The sequence below is a fragment of the Sinohyriopsis cumingii genome, unplaced genomic scaffold (assembly GCF_028554795.1).
Source record: "Sinohyriopsis cumingii isolate HCF-2022 unplaced genomic scaffold, ASM2855479v2 utg000379l, whole genome shotgun sequence".
Classification (NCBI taxonomy): domain Eukaryota; kingdom Metazoa; phylum Mollusca; class Bivalvia; order Unionida; family Unionidae; genus Sinohyriopsis; species Sinohyriopsis cumingii.
In genome coordinates, this window is record NW_028315894.1 from 2,404,104 (window position 1) to 2,425,469 (window position 21,366).

A 21,366-nucleotide genomic window follows, 5' to 3' on the forward strand; every position below is an offset into this window, starting at 1 on the left:
TTCCTGGTGTTTTACATGTTGCAAATTTTTTATCATGATTGCAGACCATTACTGCTAAAAATACAAACAAAACAGGCTTAACTAAGCTGTGCCATTTTCTCTCTGAAATAAAAAGCTCTAACCATGTGCCTTAAAAATACAGTCTTTAAAAAGGTTATGTCTAATGCAAAAACACTAAGAGAATAATCTGTGAAGGAATCATGCATCATGCACATAACAGAGCATAAAATAGCATCTAAAATTGCTTGAGAGCAGTGAACAAATAATAATAAATAATAATAATAACCATACTCATATTAAAACTTTCAACTGGAAAATATGTTCCATGTAATGAATATTATTAACATTTATGACTAAGTTCACCAGCGAAATAGGGTTTGCAACAGAGAAATTATGAATTGAAAAAATATCACTTTGCCAAGAAAGTTCTTACTGCTGTGATACAAAACAGAAGTTCTGTTATTCATGATAGTCGTCAAAGCTAAGTTCATATATCATTATGTAAAGGGAAATGTAATCAATGTTAATGTTTGTTTTTAACTCAAAAATTTGTATCAAATGCATATACACTTATGTTTTAGTCCTAAGTTACATAATGACATCCTAGTACTTACAATGACACCTGTACATTAATAAAGAAAGATGAAAAAGTTTGATAAAACAAAAAGCTACAAAGATTCAATATGAAAGATTGCATACAAAGTAGCTGTAGCAGTAACAGGACATGCTTTTGTGCCTTGTAGAATTTAAATGTATCCATAGATTCTTCATTTCAATAAGTGATTTTAGTCTGTAGGAAATTAAACTATTTAGATAATCCAGGGTTTCTCCTTTGTTGATTTCTGTTTATATCCTCTTCTCTCAATCTCTTATTTATCTGTTATGTATGTTACACAAGTAATACTTATAACAGTAACACCATAATGACTTTTTATTACTTTCATTGTGGTTGACTGATATGCTATATGTGTATTGTATGAGACTATTTTTTTTATACAGGATTATTCTGTTGTGCTCTGTAGTATCGGCAAGGGAAATATTCAAACCCTACCCAACCCTGTTTTTTATGTCAGGAAATTTCATAATGCTATCTAGCAGCTTACCTTTTAACTGCAAATATGGGTTGCTGATTCTCGAGGCTTCTCTCACACTGTTATTGGCCCATTTCCTGAGAAGACCTATTCATGTCACATACACATGGGTTCAAGGAACAGGTTTTGTGATCAACTTTCATCCCATTTCAGTCTGCCTAATGTAAATATTCATAAACGATGAGCAGATTTCAGTTAAATCAATAAGGTTCATATTAAATATCATAAATAAAAACATCAAAATATAATTTATTTGACCTGACAAATCTATATTCATTGAAGAGGCCTCATAGTCACACATGCATTTGGCTTGTCCAAGAGATAATATTTTAAGTTAAGTAATCTCAGAATGCAAAGGCAAAATATTACTCAATGTAATAATTTTGAAAAATAGCTTGATTAGGTTTAAAATAGTTGCTCTTCTTTAGGTATTATACTTGCCTTAAACTCAGCACGTTGACTGCTACAAGTGGCTTTAGCTCTACTTCCTAAATGATAATTGGTTTCCATATACAGTTAAATAACTACTGTAGTATTACATGCCTCTAATGTTTGTTGCAAATGATCTTGGTATATAAAGCATAATAAGAAATGTACAAGGAAAAAATAAGCATAAGCCAAACCATCAACTATTAGTGAGCATGCATATGCATAAAGCCAACAGTTTAATATTTTCCATTTGACTTCATTATTAATGTTCAACACATTCTCCATTTATTTCACACATTTTGCCTTGAATATTCAATGGATATATGTGTAACATTGATCCATTTTTTTACTGGAGCTTATGTGTAATATATGAATCTCTGATATCAACTTTTCAGTGGTATTATGAAGGTTGACAGTAAATCAGCATGCTAAATCTGATTCTTTTCCACACAAAAAACAAGACCCGAAAGATGATATATCCCTCACTATATGTAAGATCACTCCATTGGTACCATTCACCATTCATAACCATGCTTTTATTTATAATTTGTCTAAAGTTCAATCTATTCATGTGGAGTGAAATTACTCCGGATAATGTGCGATGTCATATCAAGTTTTTGTATTTTTTAATTACATATAGATCATTTTTATTAAAAAAAGAGTGTAGAGCTTAAGGCCTACATAGAAAGCAATACAGTGCATTAAAACCCTCATGTGTTCTGATAACTAGCAACTTAGGCATAAATATGATGCTTTGTGCTGAGGGTGCAATGGACAGTTTTTATGCCCAAATCTAATGGCGCAATCGCCTGCCTACTAAAACAATCATAAAACTATAAAATACACAAGTGAGGTAAAAAAGGTCCATATTTTTGGATAGCTATATTAAAACAAAGCTCAAAAACATTATCCACTTGTCCAGAGAAGTCAATGGGGCACTTCATAGGTTGGTCGGAAATATGGGCACTTTTTCACATCCGGGCATTTTCAGTGCATAGTTACAACCACCAAGGTGAAAACAGCTAACATTATTCTAGATGACCTCTATAGCGTGTGGGAATTGTTTTACAATTAATTAAAATATGCCAAAGATTTGCAGAACTTTAAACATAATTGTAACATGCTTAATAATAATATTGCAATTAAAACTCTGTAACCATCCAGTATTGTTATTATTGCTATTATATTGGCTGTGTATTCTCTTTCAAAAATTCATGGTACATGTCGGAAAACACTAACATCACAAGCGACAGAGTCACTTTATAGTCTGAAGACTATACTTAATTGTTAGCTACAAAAACTATTCCAAATATTTGATATTAAAATAGCACCTATTTTTATTTATGGGTCGGAAGTCTTGGGTTTATACACAAGCAGTTGACATTAAAGTTGTACATATGTCATTTTGCAAATGTATTATTGGTATTAGAAAACACAAACCAAGCAGTTTTCCTATAAGTACATGTATATATATATATATATATATATATATATATATATATATATATATATATATATATATATATATATATTACTGGTTCAAATTATTAAAGATGACTGATGATAGATTCTCAAAATAAGGCTATAATGTACATTTGACATGGGACGAACACTGTGACTGCTGGGTGAATAAAGTTGCGAATCAACTGTTTTCATAAGGAATGGGATAAGTTTGTGTTAATCAAAGGATGATTGATGAGAACATCTGTTATCTTTTTTTTAAAATCTTTTTCATTATATTTAAATAAAACTGTAAAGATATTTTTCAACAGGAACTAAATGGAGGGCTATATTCAATAAATATATTACGATTTTATAAAAAAAATCAGAAACAGCCTGAGTTGTCAAAACTATAAAGATTATTTAAAATCTTCAAAAATGGAAACTTTCCCATAATTGCAAATACCCACTATATTGAACGATTGTGCCCTTCTTGTGCAGATATAGAAGATGAGTTTCACTCTGCTGTCAAAAACCCATGTATGATAATTTTAGAAAGGCCTATGTACATTCATGCATTCATTGTAATGCAAATACATGTAACATCAAGTTCTTTATAACTTTATACTGAGAATCACTAATAATATTAATATCCTCCATAAGTTTGCTATTTATCCAGCAATCCTTTAAAAGTGAGAGAATCAATGTGTTAATCCTAGAATCGTTATGTTTTGTAGTTGTACCATGTTTATAATATATGCATGTAATTTAGGCCGATGGGCTATATTACAAATAAAGTTATTATTATTACTACTATTATTATTGCATTTTTAATGGTTTATATGTTCCGGATCATAAGTAATAACAACTGAATGTTTTTAAAAATCTGATCTATTTGAATTATTTAGAGAAAATCGGTTAATTAAAATGTGGAAAATTACTTCAACACAATATTTTTTTAAAAAAATTTGCAGATGTATCTGTGAGATAGTTGTAGATTCCTAGAGACTCTGGACTAAATTACACCGGAAGTCTGTTCCCTAGAAGCTTCCTGTGAAAACACAAGGTCGTTAGCATATTTCCTTAGCCATCTCGTCTCACACTAAACCATCAATCATCAGATAAAGGCTATTACATTTTTCGGTCACGCATTCGTGCACCTATACGCTCTTGTATGTTAAACAACGTCGTAATAAAAGCATGGTATCAACTACTTATCATACAGACATCAATAAATTGTGTCACATCCATATATATATATATATATATATATATATATATATATATATATATATATATATATATATATATATATATATATATATATATATATATATATATATATATATATATATATATATATATATATATATATTCTTAATCTCATTATACTTATTATCTCACAGCAATCAGACGCATCTCTGTACATTACATTCCCACAAGTGTACACAAATATTCAAAATATCCATACTAACTAATTTTACACACTGTCCCCATTTTCCAAAGTTACAATTCAACAGTTGCAAAATCTAGAACATCGCATGAATAAGTGCACTAGTTTACTACGAATTAACCAAATTGCGAATTACAATATTAATTCTAACTATGAGCTAGCAATCTAAATAATTCTTTACATAATCATAGCTCATTTCTCAAATGCGCATGTAAATTAAAACTACAAAGGTAATTCTATGTACTAATGATTCTTGTAATGAAGTATACCTACTGCACATAATTACAATTACAATGCAATGATATTCTGCAACAATCAAGCAAATAACTCACTGACCTTTACAAAGCTTCGTCTTTCCTTAGAATTTCCTAAGTTTTCCCGCTAATTCAAGAGTGGCTTCCTAGAGTTATTGCTACAACTTCTCAGCACGATGTTTCACAAAGACTGGGGTTTCTAGTCTAAAGTACTCCGTTAAATATGGGTCGAAATGGTGACCACACCCTCTCTCCATTAGGATTGGATATCGATTCTACCCTGTTCTATTCAACTTAGCAGACAATGCTCCGGCCGTCTGTCAAAATGGTGAGATTTATGACGCCAATGAGGGTCCTTTGTTCTTGAACAAAGCTTTCAAAGTCCACGTGATTTTTGACACCCAACAAGCTGGGTCCTCGTAACAATTACGTACAGGACCACTATAGCCGCGGGGTATAACATATATACATGGCTTCTAACCAATTCCTATGGTCTTGACTTACATAATCGCGGGCAGGCAACGTGACAGCCTGATACATCTTATGAATACGACATGGTATAGACCAATTCTTGTCCTGACTGACTGAATGTTTACTTTGATGCCTGCATTGAACTTCGTTCAATTGGTTGATAAATATATAGGGGTACACTTGAAGGGGGTATTATCAGACATTTGAAATACATGTAGCAGGTTATGAAGAACAACCAGTTGTTAAATATTTCAAATAAATTAAGCTTGTAAAGAAGATAAAAACCACTTCAACTGATATTGTAGATGATTTAGTTGGCATTCCCAGAAAAACTGCATTGAAAACATTTGTGATTAATTAGCTAATTATTTAACAATCAAATATGTCAATACTCTCCATTAACTCTCACCACTGACAATAAAATAAAATCTTTTCCCCAACTTGTTTGTTATTATTATTATTGTTATTATTCTTGGCATCCGTCCGTCTACGAGAGACGATGGCATAGCTCCAAAGTACGCTTTTGCTTATCCTTCTTTTTAGCTCTCTTTTCAGCTTGCTTTATTCTTCTCTTTTCCTCTGCGTTTTGAACTCCCTGCCTGACAGCTAGACGCCAGCTGGAACGGTTGTTTGCACAGCTCTCCCAGTCGTTGACATTGATGTTTGCTGTCTTCATATCCTTCTTGCAAACATCTTTGTAGCGCAGATGTGGTCGTCCAGTTGGTCGTGCACCTTCTGCTAACTCCCCATATAACAGGTCCTTGGGAATGCGACCTGGGTCCATTCTCTTGACATGGCCGAGCCAGCGAAGGCGCCTCTCGCTGAGTATGGAGAACATGCTGTTCATGTTGGCGCGTTCTAGAACCTCTGTGTTGGGTACTTTGTCCTGCCACTGGATGTGCAGAATGCGCCGCAGACATCTCAGGTGGAAGCTGTTGAGTTTCCTCTCGTGTCTTGCATAGGTGGTCCATGTTTCGCTGCTGTAGAGAAGTGAGCTGAGCACGCACGCTTGGTAGACACGCAGTTTGGTCTTCTCTGTGAGGTTGGGGTTGTTCCAGACCCTCTGGTTAAGTCTGGCCATCACTGCTGCTGCCTTGGCAATCCTGCCGCCCACCTCAGAATCAATGGAGAGTGAGCTGGAGATGTTAGACCCGAGGTATGTGAAGTTCTCGACAACTTCCAAATTGTACCCATCGATGGAGACAGAGGGAGGGGAGTCTATGTCCAGTGCCATGACATTTGTTTTCTTCAAACTGATGGTCAGTCCAAATTCCTTACATGCATGGGAGAGGCAGCATACCAGCTGCTGAAGTCCATCTTCCGTGTGTGATGTCAAGGCTGCATCGTCGGCAAAGAGCAATTCACGGATGAGTACCTCTGTGACTTTAGTCTTAGCACGGAGACGGGCGATGTTGAACAGCTTGCCGTCAGCCCTGGTATGGATGTACACTCCCTCGCTGCAGTCCTTGAATGCGTACTGGAGAAGAATGGAGAAGAAGATGGCAAAAAGCGTCGGTGCAAGGACACAGCCTTGTTTGACTCCGCTAACGACTGGGAATGCTTCAGATGTTGCGCCATTGAAGCACACTGTGCTGTGCATGTTCTCATGGAACGACATAATGACAGCAAGCAGACGTGGGGGGCAGCCGATCTTCTGCAGGAGTCTGAAGAGTCCACTCCGACTAACCATGTCAAACGCCTTCGTCAGGTCTATGAAGGCAATGTAGAGGGGCATCCGCTGCTCGTGACACTTCTCCTGCAGCTGACGTAGTGAGAAGATCATGTCTACAGTTGACCTGCCGGCTCGAAATCCACACTGGGATTCTGGGTAGACGCGGGAGGCTAGGATCTGCAAGCGTGCCAAGGCAACACGGGCGAAGGCCTTTCCGACGATGCTGAGGAGGGAGATGCCCCGAGAGTTGTTGCAGTCGCTACGGTCTCCTTTGTTTTTGTACAAAGTGACGATGTTGGCATCACGCATGTCCTGTGGGATGTATCCCTGTTCCCAGCAAAGGCAGAGGAGTGTGTGTAGGGGCTGGAGCAGTGCTGGTTTTCCGCTCTTGAGGACTTCAGGCGGAATGCCGTCGTTTCCAGGAGCCTTCCCACAGGCAAGGCAATCGATGGCTTTTCCGAGCTCTTCCAGGGTGGGCTGTGTGTCTAGCTCCTCCATGACAGGCAGGTCTGGAATGGCGTCCAGGGCAGTTCCAGTGACATTGTTTTGGGTTGCATATAGCTCAAGATAGTGCTCAACCCATCGCTGCAGTTGTTTCCCCTGGTCTGTGATGACTTCGCCCGTCTTGGACTTGAGGGGGGCGGTCTTGTAGCTGGGGGGCCTGTCGCTTTTTTGATACCCTCATACATTCCTCTTGTATCCCCGGTGTCAGCAGCTGTCTGTATACTGTTGCAAAGGTTCAACCAGTAGGTGTTGGCACAGCGGCGGGCGGTCTTCTGGGCGTTATTCATTGCAATCCTGAGGGCTTGTAGTGTTCTGGGGCTAGGTGCAGCCTTGTATGCCAGAAGGGCTTTCCTCTTTGCCTCAGTCACGGGCTCCATCTCCTCCCAGTTTGCCTCATACCAGTCGACATTCTTTCGCTCCCTCTTCCCGTAAGCTGTGATGGCTGATTTGTACACAGAGTCACGGATATGGGACCACTTGGAATCAATGGTGTCATCAGGTGTCACTTTGGTGAGGGCTTCCTTCAGTTTGCTGATGAACTGCTGTGTTTTCTCTGGGTTGCTTGCACAGTAGGTGTTGATACGTGGGTGACCCTTCTTCTTGGCATGGTGCAGCTTCTTGGGTAATATTCGCACCTTGCGGGCCACGAGGGAATGGTCCGTGTCACAATCGGCACTGTGGTAGCTGCGGGTAAGGAGGACACTGGCCAGTTCTGCACGCCTGGTGATGACGAGGTCTAGCTGGTGCCAGTGGCGTGAACGTGGGTGTCTCCACGACACCTGGTGGATCTCCTTGCATTTGAAGAAAGTGTTTGTCACACATAGGCTGTGGGAGCAGCACATCTCCAGCAGTCGCTGACCATTCTCGTTGATCTTGCCCCTTCCATAAAAGCCGAGACAGGTGGACCAGGCCTCATGGTCAGCTCCCACTCTAGCATTGAAGTCTCCTAGTAAGTAAAGGCTTTCATTGTTGGGGATACTGGATATTGCCTGATCCAGAGCCTCATAAAACTTGTCTTTCTCATCGTAGGTGGAGTAGAGGGTTGGGGCGTACACACTGAAGATGTTGACCGGGCCTAAGGATGTTGACAGCCGGAGGGCAAGGATTCTCTCAGTACCTGATGATGGAGGTTCAATGAAGGCGATTAGCGTGTTCTTGACGGCAAAGCCTACACCATGCTGCCTAGGTTCATCCAAGGGCTTCCCCTGCCAAAAGAATGTGTAATTGGCTTCCCTGATGGTGCCGCTGTCAGCCAGTCGGGTCTCCTGGAGGCAGGCAATGTCGATGTTCAGTCGGGAGAGTTCTCTGTCAATGACGGCAGTCTTCCGTGCATCGTCGATCTGCTGTAGGTCAGTGGTCAATCCAGGACACATGGTCCTGATGTTCCAGGTTGCAAAACGAAGAGTTGGAGTCTTTTTATTTCTTCTTTTAGTCTTTCCTGGTGCAGAGTTTTGTGGCCCACTTGTCGAGATGGTTCTCTAAGCTCCACGCACCCAGTGAAGCAGGCAGGCCATGGCGGGCAGCACCTTACTGACTGGGGGCTGCCCAGCTTGAGGCGGGCGGTAGCTGTCCAGTGAGACCTGATGATCTCTCCCACCGTCAGAAGTAACCCCTGGCGCCAAGCTTTACGCCAATCGAGCTTTGACTTAGAACCGGTAAACTGCTACTTCTCGTGTTGTGCCGACGCCGTACGACGACGCTGGAGTGTCCTCTCCAGTGGAGCTATGAAGCCTGGGCAGGGTGGTATGGAGAATCAGCTGTTGCCCATGCAGCAGATCCCCCCTCTCCACGCAGCTGGTGTGCCCAAGGGAACGACGAATGCCGATACAGCTTGGCACCAACGGCGTCGCAGGAGTTGCCGGAATGACGTTGAAGTCAATGTCATACCGCCTTAGGGACTCCATCTCCGGATTTTCTGTCGGGGTTTACTCCCTTAGCCTTTCCCATGAGTGGGTATAGCCACAAGGCAGCAGAGGTTTGGAATCGGAGTTTTCCTTCTCCTAGATGAGCTACCATCCAAGGTTTACGAGTCCCATCTACCCGAAGCAACTGGTTTTAAGGCGCCAGTGGGCCGCCTTCACCCCTTCTCCTGTTAGTAGAAAACATGGTCTGCCGGGCTTCAAATCTAAGCCACTCGCGAAGGCCAGGAGCTGGATTTTAGTTGACAGAAGCAGTAAGAGACGCAGGCCGTATGGGGCATTTTGGAGGATTGGGGCGCTTGTCTCCCACTCCCACCCCGGGCAATGTCAACCTTAGACCACTGTTATTATTATTATTATTATTATTTAGATGATTCATTTTAAAAAGCTTTAGCTGTCTCATGACATGTCATCATGACTGTTAACATAACAGTGTGATACACATTATTATGACATAATGAAATGTTTATAACAATCCCTTGCTTGATACCTCATGGACTAGTAATGTAATAAAAAAGATTATCTTGAAGCATAAATGATGTAATTTCTTTTATTGCACTTGAGTTATTGGAAAACAAAATAGTACTCACCTTTCTGGCAGTGTTGAGATCAGCATAATTTTGAATATATTCATTGTCTTGTTTAATTTATTTATTGTACTTGATTAAATTACATATGTTAGGGTTTAAACATTTTAAAAAAATTACAAATAAATGTTAGAGAATATCCGGAGTTGTCCAATTTTACCCCGTGTTGAGTTTCTATTTTGGCATGACTCAGCATGATTATGTGATACATTTATGTTCAAAATGGATGCTACAAAATAGCAGTTGAGGCTATTTGCTAACGTTAATTCCATTTGGCAGGAAAAACTTAAACAGATAAGTCTTATTACTGCATTCCATTTAATATTCATTCGAAAATACCCCGACTAACGTTATTACTAATTTCAAGAAAGTTCAACTGTTACTGTATTCTTATTTATGAACGTGATAAGTAGGATCATAAGCAACATTGTTTTTCAATTTTGGTCTACATTGGCTACCAGGGAATGAAACTGCAACCTTAACTTTGTGTGGACGTATGTCACAATCAGTATAAAATCTATAATCATCAAGCTTCAGACGATACACTGAATATATTTCATAATCAAAGTTCGACTGAAGTTTTGTATATGATGCACTTTACCAAAAAGTTATGTTCTTTCTTTTTCAATGTGAGCTTATAAAAAATTGACATTTTTGAGTAAATTTGGCTATCAGATATTTGCATCCTTACTGGCTACAGCTTTACATCTGTAAACAACCGCTAGACAAAATTAATTTCAACATTTTGTTTACCTCGATAATATAGAGCCCGCGATAATGCAGCGTTGGAGTATAGATCCTACTTTCAGAGAATACTTTTCTGTAGTTCATAATTGAAAATGAAATAATAAACAAATTAAGATAAAACGGTTTGCAATATTGAACGGATATAACACTACTGTACTGTTACCAAGAGATTGTTTTCACCTCGCAATATGGCGGAAAGTAGGTCGCTAAGTGAGTGACGTCATCTTAACCGAACCTATAACAGAAATGTATGCACCCCAATCCCAAATTTATACATGCATTTTCACGTCCGAAGGTAATTTTCTACACCATATGATGCTCACACTCACTGCAAACACATGCCCTTTTCCTGCATGATAATTCTGCAAAACAGTGTGTACTAAACAGGGTGATGCAACAGAAAATAGTTGTCAACCAAGCCGTTTTGGGGATATTCTACTTGCCCCGAACCCATGTGTTTATTATATGGGAGGCTAGCTCTTCTTCATTAGCCGACTATTGGTATTTCACTATCTACATACTGCTCTGTGACCTTAGTTTCAAGAATAACACAAGCCCGAAATACCTAGTTCACAAATATATCCATTTATTTAATTAGTAAACAATACTAGCTGAAAAAGTCACACCATAGCCTTAAGTTAAGATATTTTACTGGGGCCAATTTGCAAAACTATCCCCTGTCACCTGTTGCAAATACTTGCAAGAGCTGCAATAAATAGCTGTCTCCCTTACACCAGGAATTATTTACATTAAAAAAGAGGGGTGTGGGCTGTAAAGACAAAGGAAGTTTTCAGTAAATGACAACCACTCACTCATTATTAAGCAAGGTTATCGTCGAGGGTGCAAGGACAGTTTTTAATCACAACTTTGATGCTGCATCAACTTGCCTAATACAAACATTCATGAAAATAGGCTACAACAGTGTGGTCCAAAGATCAATATTTCTGGATAGCTCTGATAAGGCATCCACTGCTATTGGTGTACTAGCTCTGCTGTCTAGACAATTGTTGGTATTTCAATAGCTGTATACTATGAAATAACTATGAAATGCATTTACAATGCTGCTTGAATGCAAAGAAGATATTATGGGATTTCAAATTCTGAAGGAATCTGACAGACTATGCTAGTTGTCAACGAAAATAATGTTCCATTCTGGAGTTCGTTATTTGTAGGAAAATGTTGTCTTAAGTGTACTAGCAAAAAATAATTTTCCTGTTGTTGAAATTTATAGAAGACAAGGCATGTACCTTTTGGCCTCAGTTTCTAAAGTTACTCAAACTCTGGTTTTGGCTAGAGCAATTGGTATACCAATAGGAAAGAATGATCCATTATTTTTTGTAAGCCTTTGGCTTCACATGTATAAGTTGTCATTTTCACCTAGACGCTTGCTAGGTCGGCTGTTTAATTAACTTTAATTTTCAAATACACTCGATAAAATGTAGACCACGCGGCTGTTTTTCATGTCAGTGCATATATACTTACTACCTCTCTTCTAGCGCAAGTGAAAATATATGACCTGGAGGGAAAAACTGCTTGTTATTTATGACTATGTCACGTGATTTTGTTTCTCTTTAAAAGGCGCCTCTCAAGCAAGCGCCTACGTGAAAATGCTAATTTATACATGCTCAGCCTCCGGCTTACTCTAATGCTTCCCATCCATCACATCTAAAGTATGCTTGGATGGGGGCCCATTATTTCAACAACTCATATTCTATCAAAGGTTCTGTTCATAAATTGCCTTGAGGAAATAGAACCTTTGGCATACAGAACTAGCATACCAGTCGAAAGAAGCAATGTAACATAAATATATGTACGATCATTTTACGGGATTGCTGAACTATATAGCATAAGTACAACACTTGAATATAAACTACACTGGATATATTTGACTGAACCATTATGTCCAACCCATTCTCCATGAATTTGTAAGCTCTTTGTTTGATAACTGTTCATGGATCTTTCAAGATTGGTTTATTAAAATTGATGTTTCTTATTATGACAAAGATGTAATATGAGAACCTATTATGGAATCTCATAGCCAGAAAGGTTACTCACCCCTGCACCAAATTCACACATGAATTTGTCATGTCTGAAATCATTTCTGACATGCCACGATAAAATGCAAATGCAGGCTTTGTCCTTTGTCATAATATTGATTAATAAACAGTTTGATGAAGTTCACAAGAGCTAGCATCCAATATGTTTCTTGAGATATTCGACTTTTCTTCAATCCAACGTGTCTACTGCTATGGGTGGCTAGATTGAAACGGCAGTGATATAAACTAATCTGCCAGTTCAAAGCCTTTTACCAGGTTGCATTAAACTGAAGGAATGACCATTTAATTTTCATTAGTGTGGCGAAATATTTTACACAAAAAGCTAAATATTTTCAGCATTTAGATAGCTTGAAATAATCTCTATCACAGTTGTGGAAAAAGTATATATATTGATGAAAATTCCATAACAAAGGTTGTTAGGTTACAGTGACTCAAAGCATCCACTATTTCATATTAGCAACACATAGATCGACAGAAAGAAAAACATCCAGGAAAACCCTCTAAATATCTACAACTTTGATCTTCAAGATGGCACCAAAAAATGCGATACGACACAACCTTAAGGCTTTAAGTAAAACTATTACCACACAGCACATTATATGCCAATATCTTGCCACTGCCCCACCAATGACCTTGACCTTTGACCTGCAAAGCTGCCAGCTGCAAGATAAAATCAGGGGTCATATTACCAGGTGAAGTGGGCGACTTAGTCACATAAAAATGTAAACTTCGCCTTCTTCTGTTAGAAAAGCGAAAACCAACTTCACCCTGTAACTTTTTAGAGGTACATTGAGGGACCGTACTCTCTGAGATGCCATTTCACCTTACCCAGGTTCATGGTGAAATGTAGGAATCAAGCCAATAAGTACCTAGTGTCGATATCAACTGTGCTGACAAACAAACTCTTGCACATTCACAGGTATGTGTTGTGCCTTGCTCTGCTCCCACTTCTTCCTGTTGAATTCTCACTTCTGCCTGTTCTGTCCAAAAGGAGATGTCACTTCTCCCTTAAATTCATGTCTAACTTTAACCCTGAAAATGTGGAGGTGGATACAAATTTCATCAACTTCTGTAGTTTCCAAGCTATCCTCCAGAAACATATGCAGATTTCCATAATTTTCCCTTGCCTTTCTGTGAACTTACAAAAGTTGCATGAGGACTGTATATGGTATCTGACATACAATCCAGTCGAGATAGGGCAGAATTTGTGCAAATGTATTCAGTTATCATATTGTTATGGGCGTGACAAGAAAATGGTAGAAGGACAGACAATGTGTTAACATAAGATCATAAAATTCATCAATATTCATATCATACTTTTACTCTAACACAACACCAGAAGTGTTCTTGCATGACTTGAACTTGAGAAACTAAATACATGGTATGCAATACATCACTGTACCAGCATATAAACTTTCTTCACCTTCATAGCTACAGCCTGTATTTAAAACATTGAATACATCAACATTTAAGATAGAACAATGAAGGTTGTATAAGAAACGATGTCAGATTGTCATGGATATGAGCGTATTCAGTTTCATTTCTTTAAATATGGGGTCTTAAGTTCAAGACCTGGCAAGAATATACATGTTTTGGCATGTGACCATACACTCGTGGCTAATATTATGAAAGTTCCAAAAAGTCAGATGTAAAATTTACATTGTCGAATATATTACTGCTTTTAATATTTTGGCCAAGAGATCACAAGATGACTGTTACCTTCATCTTCATCTTCCAATTAAGTGCTTGGACTATATACAGACTTAGTCAGACTGTGGTGAAATATGTACATGCATGAAGAAAGGCTATTTGTACCAGTTAAAAACAGGATGAAATAACACACGATGTACATGCTAACATGGAACATGGAGCGCCGATGTGGACCTTAAAAGTATCAAATTTATGGAAGGCGCTGTAATGATTCTCACTGGCAAGCAGTTCTAAAGATCGATGCCTGTGGGAAAGAAAGAGTTCTTATATGCATCCACAGAACAGTATGGACCCTATATATATTTGCATGGCCTCTTGTTGATGCTTTTACAGGGATCAAGTACTCTGTTGTTGGTATTTCAATCATTTGGTTACTGATCTGGTACATCATGATGACCTTGTTTTATTGACGTCGGCTTCTCAAGTCTTCCCACTGATTGTCGTTCAGCATGGTTGTGACGCTACTAGTTCGTCAATAGTCGCTATGACAAAATCTTGCTGCCCGCTTTTGGACTCTTTCTAGTTTGGCTACATTGGTTTTGGAGTGTGGTCCCAAACTGTAGAAGCATATTTGAGATAAGGGCGTACGAGCGTCTTGTATCAGCAAGCATTGATGTATTTTAGGCAGGATGACATGTTTCGTTGCAGGAATGATGTCGTCTGATTGGCTGTTTGGGTTATGGAGTCTATGTAGGAGTTCCAAGATAGTTTGCTGTGCAAGATGACATCAAGGTACTTGGCTCTCTGTTGGTCTCATTCAAGATTTGCTCTTGGATAGAATAGGAGGCGTTAATGATCTTTCCTTTGTTGTTTATTTGTATGTGTTTGTACTTGGATAGGTTGAAATTCATTAACCATTTTCTCTCCCACTCCTCTAACTTGGTGAGGGCTTCTTGTAGTAACAGTGTATCTTGCTGGGAGTTAATCACTCTATATAGTAGACAATCATCGGCGAAGAGTCTTACTGTGAAGGAAACGCTTGATCGCAGGTCGTTGATATATACTAGTAATAGGAGAGACCCTACCATAATTAGGATCTAATAGTCAGTGGTAGAAGAGACATCGTCAAACATGTTTTATTTTATTTGTTTTCATTGCCTAAACAGCTTCTGAACTACAACTCAACTACGAATAATACTACTGATCTTTCAAACTGGATCATAAAAGTGTTAAGGGACATGACCTTAGGTCAGGATACATGAATACACATTTTGTTATCTTCCTATCCTTGAGAATTTGTGAGCTAGAGGTTAGACATAGATATATAATGTTGATCTAAACCTTGATGAAAATACCGTAACAAAATAATGATACGTTCAGAAGTTGAGACTTAAACACAAATTTAATTGAACTAACTTCATTGACTTTAACATTACAGTCCTACCAAGCGAGTTACACTTAGCACATGGTACTGACTATCAACTTGCTGATATGACCATCCCTTGATACACTTGATTGTACATCTATATCAAGTTTTATGTAAATTACTTTATTTAAAGTTTGCAAGTTGCAGCTCTAAACTAATATAGTAATGTCCACCTTCGACCTTCAAATGATAAAAATGAAAGTGGCAACATTTATACCCTTGTAGTTTAGCAGTGGTACAGGTTCAACTTTATATCCTTGTAGTTGGACAGTGGTACATGTCCATTGGATCCGTACAGGATGGAATCATATGCTCCCGCCTCCTCGAGTCTCCCAACAATGGGTAAAATAGTGTGCTGATAACACAGCATCACTGGGCGGAAGTCTTCCTCGATGAAGTCAATGGCCAGGGCGTTATTGTTCCAAGATGAGCTCAAAGACCATGTGCTCAGGGCCAGGGCGTACCACGCTATATCAGTGGATTTCGGATGTGGTCATCCAGTCTGATGAAGGATGGGCTCAGCCAGACTGTATCTTGCTCTAGACACACCACATGAAGACAACTAACAATCCTTCAATACCGGATCGGTCGCATCCCGGGTCAACAATGACCGCACCTTCCGGTGCACACCAGGACGAAGGTGACAAATATGCTACTGGTGCCCCTACCACCAAGATCCGTGGGAGAAACAATATCATCATTGATACATGGAACATTAAAACAGTGAGGGCAGTAGGAAAGTTGAAAAAACTTACAGATGAGTTGGAGAGGTACAGCTAAAACATTATTGGTCTCTGCAAAATGCGCTGGAAAAACTTTGGATAAATAACAACTGATGAATGACATAAGCTCTACTTCAGCAGAAGAGGAGACAAACACAATCATGTCATTGGATTTCGCGTCCACAAGGGCATTGTGAACAGCATTATGGGATTATGAGTTGCTGCCCAGTCTCAGCCTGAGGGCAACTCCCTTCAACATCACAATCATACAGGCCTATGCACCCACATCTAACTATGATGACAATAAACTGGATAAATTTTACAACCAAATCCAAGATGTCATTGACAACTCACCCATGAAGGACATTCTGTTTGTACAAGGAGACTGGAATACAAAGGTTGGAGTTGATTAACAGACAAACTGGCAAAGCGCATGAGGGCCCTTGTGCAATGCAGAAACAAATGAAAGAGGACTCAGGCTCTTGGAGTTTGCTGCCTACAACAATCTTGTGCTAGCCAACACATTCGGCCCTCACAAAGCGTCTAGAAGATGGACCTCCCACAGTTCAGATGGACAACACCACAATCGGATTGACTACATCTTGGTGAAAAAAACGATTCTGCACAGGACTGAATATCGCCAGAACACGATGTTTTCCAGGAGCCGATATTGGAAGTGACCATGATTTATTAACGACAAAGTTTTGCCTCCACCTGAAAATGATCCCAAAAGAGTGAAAGAACCAAAAGTCGCAGAAGCCTTCCAAGCAATGATAGGTGGTAAATTTGCTCCTTTGATAACCCTGGACAGCCAAGATACTGACCTCGAGTCCTTAACAACCACATTCAGCACAGCTGTGACAACCACAGCTAGCGAACTCATTGCCAAATACCATCGAACAAAGAAACCTTGGGTCATAACAGATGTCCTTGAATTATGCGACAAAATAAGAGAACTGAAAAAGGGAAAAAGAGATCATGAAGGAGCTAGAAAATAGAGAGATAAACAACATGATCAGGAAAAGCATGAAAAAGGCAAAGGAATCCTGGATTGAAAAAATTGCTGCAAAATAGAAGACAGTCTGAGTAGAAAATGTATCAAAATGGCATATCAACTGGTGAAGGATCTCGCAACCCATAAACAAGGGAAAACTGTGACCACCATCCAAGACAAATCAGGAACTGCCTCACAGAAGATCAAGAGATACTCAAGCGATGGACAGAATACTGCTCAGAATTGTAAAGTCATAAGACCCAAGGAGATCGAGCAATACTAAATTGCCTTTGGCAGAAGAAGTTGATGATAACCCCATTATTTCTGAAGAAGTAGAAATTGCAGTTAGGTCACCAAAGAAAGGAACGTCAGCAGACGTTGACAACATACCAGTAAAGCTCTTTCATGCAGGAGGAGAAGAGACAGTGTTACGTGTTTAGACTCTAATAAACAGTAACAGAGAAAAAGTGAAAACAACAAGCTATGTAAAATTTAACAAATAATTTATTTCCCTTGGTTTAAGAATCAAATCCATAAATAATCCAAGAATTTATCCACGAATTAAATTACAAAAGTCATAATAATAAAATGTTCTAATAATTTCAAGTTCGAGTCCTGATGGAAAATGCAAGATGGATGACGATGACGTATTGTGTAGTATGTACTGTGTTGTCGTTTACAGTTCCTTGTAAATAACACTCCGGTGCTGGAAATCCAAATTAAATTTGTAAGCAGTGTGTTTCCAAAATTTCTGTGTGAGCACTCCTCAAAATATTTCCAGAGAAAAAATAATTAATCCTTTAGAAATCCAACTGATCTGAAGAAAATTATAACTCAAAATCTTGCTACACCGAATTAACTTTACATCAGAGTAAAAAGCCCAAAACTGCGATCTCTCTCTCTAAAACAAAGGTTGTATCGTATTCTAAGACGCAGTTAACTGCGTCCGCCTCGGATGCGAAAGGTCGTGGGTTCGATCTCCAGCTGGGTCATACCAGAGACTTACACGAATGGTACTAACAGCTGCCTCGCAAGGCGTTCAGCATTAAGAGGTTAGTGTTAGGACTGGTCGGCCTGGTGTCAGGATAATGTAACGGGGTGGGACATCATGCTACATGTCTGCGGCATGATGCCCCACTGCTTGACATCACTATAAACTGCCACATTGCAGACACCGTAGCGATATGACTGGACAATTGTTAAAGCTACGTTAAAAATCCAAATCACATCACATCACACTAAGACGCAGTTTCGAAATTCCCCCAAGTTGCGAAATCAGAAGGGGAGTCACGTGATCGTGTTTATATCACGTATACCTAAAATGGCCCTGACGAAAATCAATCATCTTACTCTAAGAAATAAAAAAAGAAAGTTTTTAACACCTTAAATCAGGTATTCCCATCATGACCTTGACAATAGCCAATCATTTTAAAATATAAATAGAACTTATATACGAGGCTGTTAACAATTTTGAATCAAGGCTAGGATCCAGGACAACAACTGGTATTTACAAAAAGAATGATTCAGATCAACCGATTGTCTAGAAAAATATCATCTCCAGTGAATAAATTTACATTATAATAGCATATAATAGAATAAAAATTTAAAACTTACAAAGAATTAAATTAAAATACATATGAATTAAATCAGATAAACGTAACACCTTCCCCTTAAAAAATAAATATTTATATGACAAAGCTTTCTTTTACCTTAGATTAATTACACACGAGGTTAAAGAAAAACATAAGAAGAACTATGAATTATACATGGTGTACATGAAATAATACATTTCTACACACAGAAAAGGGCATCCGCCATTAAATTATCTTTTCCCTTGATGTGCCTGATGTCAAGATTATATTTCTGTAACAACAAACTCAACCTTAGTAATTTTCGATTTTTATTTTTCATCTTGCCGATGAAAGTAAAGGGGTTGTTGTCACTAAACGCAATAATCGAAGAAGCAGCTGAACTAAGGTAAACTTCAAAATGTTGTAGCGTCAATATCAAAGCCAAACATTCATTCTCGATTGTTGAATACTTTCCTTCGTGCTTATTTAACTTCTTAGAAAAATAGCACACTGGATGATCAATACCATTTTCATCTTCTTGAATCAAAACTGCTCCAACCCCAACATCACTTGCATCACCAGACAATTTAAATGATTGCTTAAATGTGGAGCAGTAAGAACTGACGTGCTTTTAAGTATGACTTTAACTTGTCAAAAGCCTCCTGGCATTTTTCAGTCCAAAGGAACCTGTTTTTCTTACTGAATATATTTGGCAGGGGTTCAGTAATTATAGACAAATTGGAACAAAATTTCCGATAGTATCCAGCCATACCTAAAAATCGCATCAGTTGCTTTTTATTTACAAACACAGGGAATTCTGAGATAGCCTTGATCTTAGCATCTATTGGCTTAACTTGTCCATGTCCCACAATATGTCCTAGAAAAGTTACACTAGCACGGTAATACTCACTTTTAGATAAACTAATTGTCATGCTTGCATCTGTGAGTCTGTCAAAGAATTTCCGAATTGTTGCTAAATGGTCTTTCCAGGTGTCGTTGTAGATGATGACATCATCGATGTAATCATCACAATTTTCTAGACCAGAGGTGAAATGAAATGTATTTGGCGACCCTTTCATCCCAAAAGGCATAACTTTATTTTGGCAAAGTCCATCTGGAGTCACGAATGCCGAAATTTCGTTTGCTCTTTCCGTTAGTGGAATTTGCCAAAATCCTTTCAGAAGGTCAAATTTGGTGACATACTTGGCATTCCCGATTTTATCAATACAGTCATCGATTCTTGGTAATGGAAATGAATCTGTTTTGTCACAATGTTCACCTTCCTATAATCAGTGCATATACGGAAAGTTCTATCTGGTTTTGGAACAATTATGCATGGTGAACTCAAGTCACTTTTACTAAAAGATCATTCTTCAGCAAAAATACTGAATTTCCTTTTTCAAGTATTACTGTTTGAGAGGGTTTATCCTGTATGGATGTTGTTTCATATGTTTGGAATTTACAATTTCAACGTCATGGAAAATTGTATTCATTCTTGTAGGAATATCTGGAAATAAGTGCTCATATTCAAATAATAACTGTTTGAGTTCATTTCTTTATTGCACTTGCAAATTTGAAAGTTTCTGGTCTAGATCTTTCATAATTTCTTTATTCCAAAGAGTTTCACTTCCAATATCTCCAATATCAGTGAAATCCGATGATATTAATTCACTAAAATCTTCGCTGAGTGGGACAGATAAAACTAAATTAATTGTATGTTTAACCTGGCTATCTCTTTCAATATACTTTTGTAGCATATTTATGTGACAGAGTTGTTTTTGTTTACGCTTCCCGTGAGTATTTATGATGTAATTTAAGTCATTAATTTTCCTGTCAACTGTGTAGGGACCATAATGCTTGGCCTGAAGAGGATTTTGTGGTATAGGCAAGAGAGCCATGACTCTATCGCCAGGCTGAAAACTACTTTCCTTCAAGTTTGTATCATATCTTGGCTTCATTTCTGATTGAGTAGAGTGAAAATTTGCCCTTGCGATCTCACAAGCTTTTGACAACTTGTACTTAAAATTGGAAACATAATCAAGAAGATTAATTTCAATATCTTCATTAGAAATAATTTCCTCTTTCAATAACTTCAACGGTCCACGCGCAGTGTGTCCAAAAGCCAATTCAAAGGGACTAAAGCCTAGACATTCTTGAACTGATTCCCTAACAGCAAACAATAGTAAGTGAATGCCTTCATCCCAATGTTTACCCGTATCAAAACAATATGATCGAATCATATTTTTCAAAGTCTGATGGAATTTTTCTAATGCCCCTTGGCTCTCAGGGTGATAGGCAGAAGATTTGAATTGTTAGATGCCTAATTCATATATAGCTTGATGGAAAATTCCGAACATAAAGTTTGAGCCTTGATCAGAC

At 38.3% G+C, this 21,366-nt stretch overlaps 1 protein-coding gene across 13 annotated transcripts in view; it reads right to left on the reverse strand.

Moving 5' to 3' along the window:
- The window catches only part of LOC149774226 (uncharacterized), a 91,976-nt gene that overhangs the window by 42,950 nt on the left and 27,660 nt on the right, over positions 1-21,366 (reverse strand). For 7 of the 13 annotated variants that reach the window (XM_089945663.1, XM_089945674.1, XM_089945661.1 and 4 more), the window contains exon 2: positions 1,104-1,249. The gene's annotated coding sequence lies outside the window, so the exon portion shown is untranslated. Of the gene's footprint in view, positions 1-1,103; positions 1,250-4,749; positions 5,060-21,366 lie in introns of those variants that run through there. The other 6 variants (XM_089945666.1, XM_089945665.1, XM_089945667.1 and 3 more) reach the window with 3 other exon arrangements.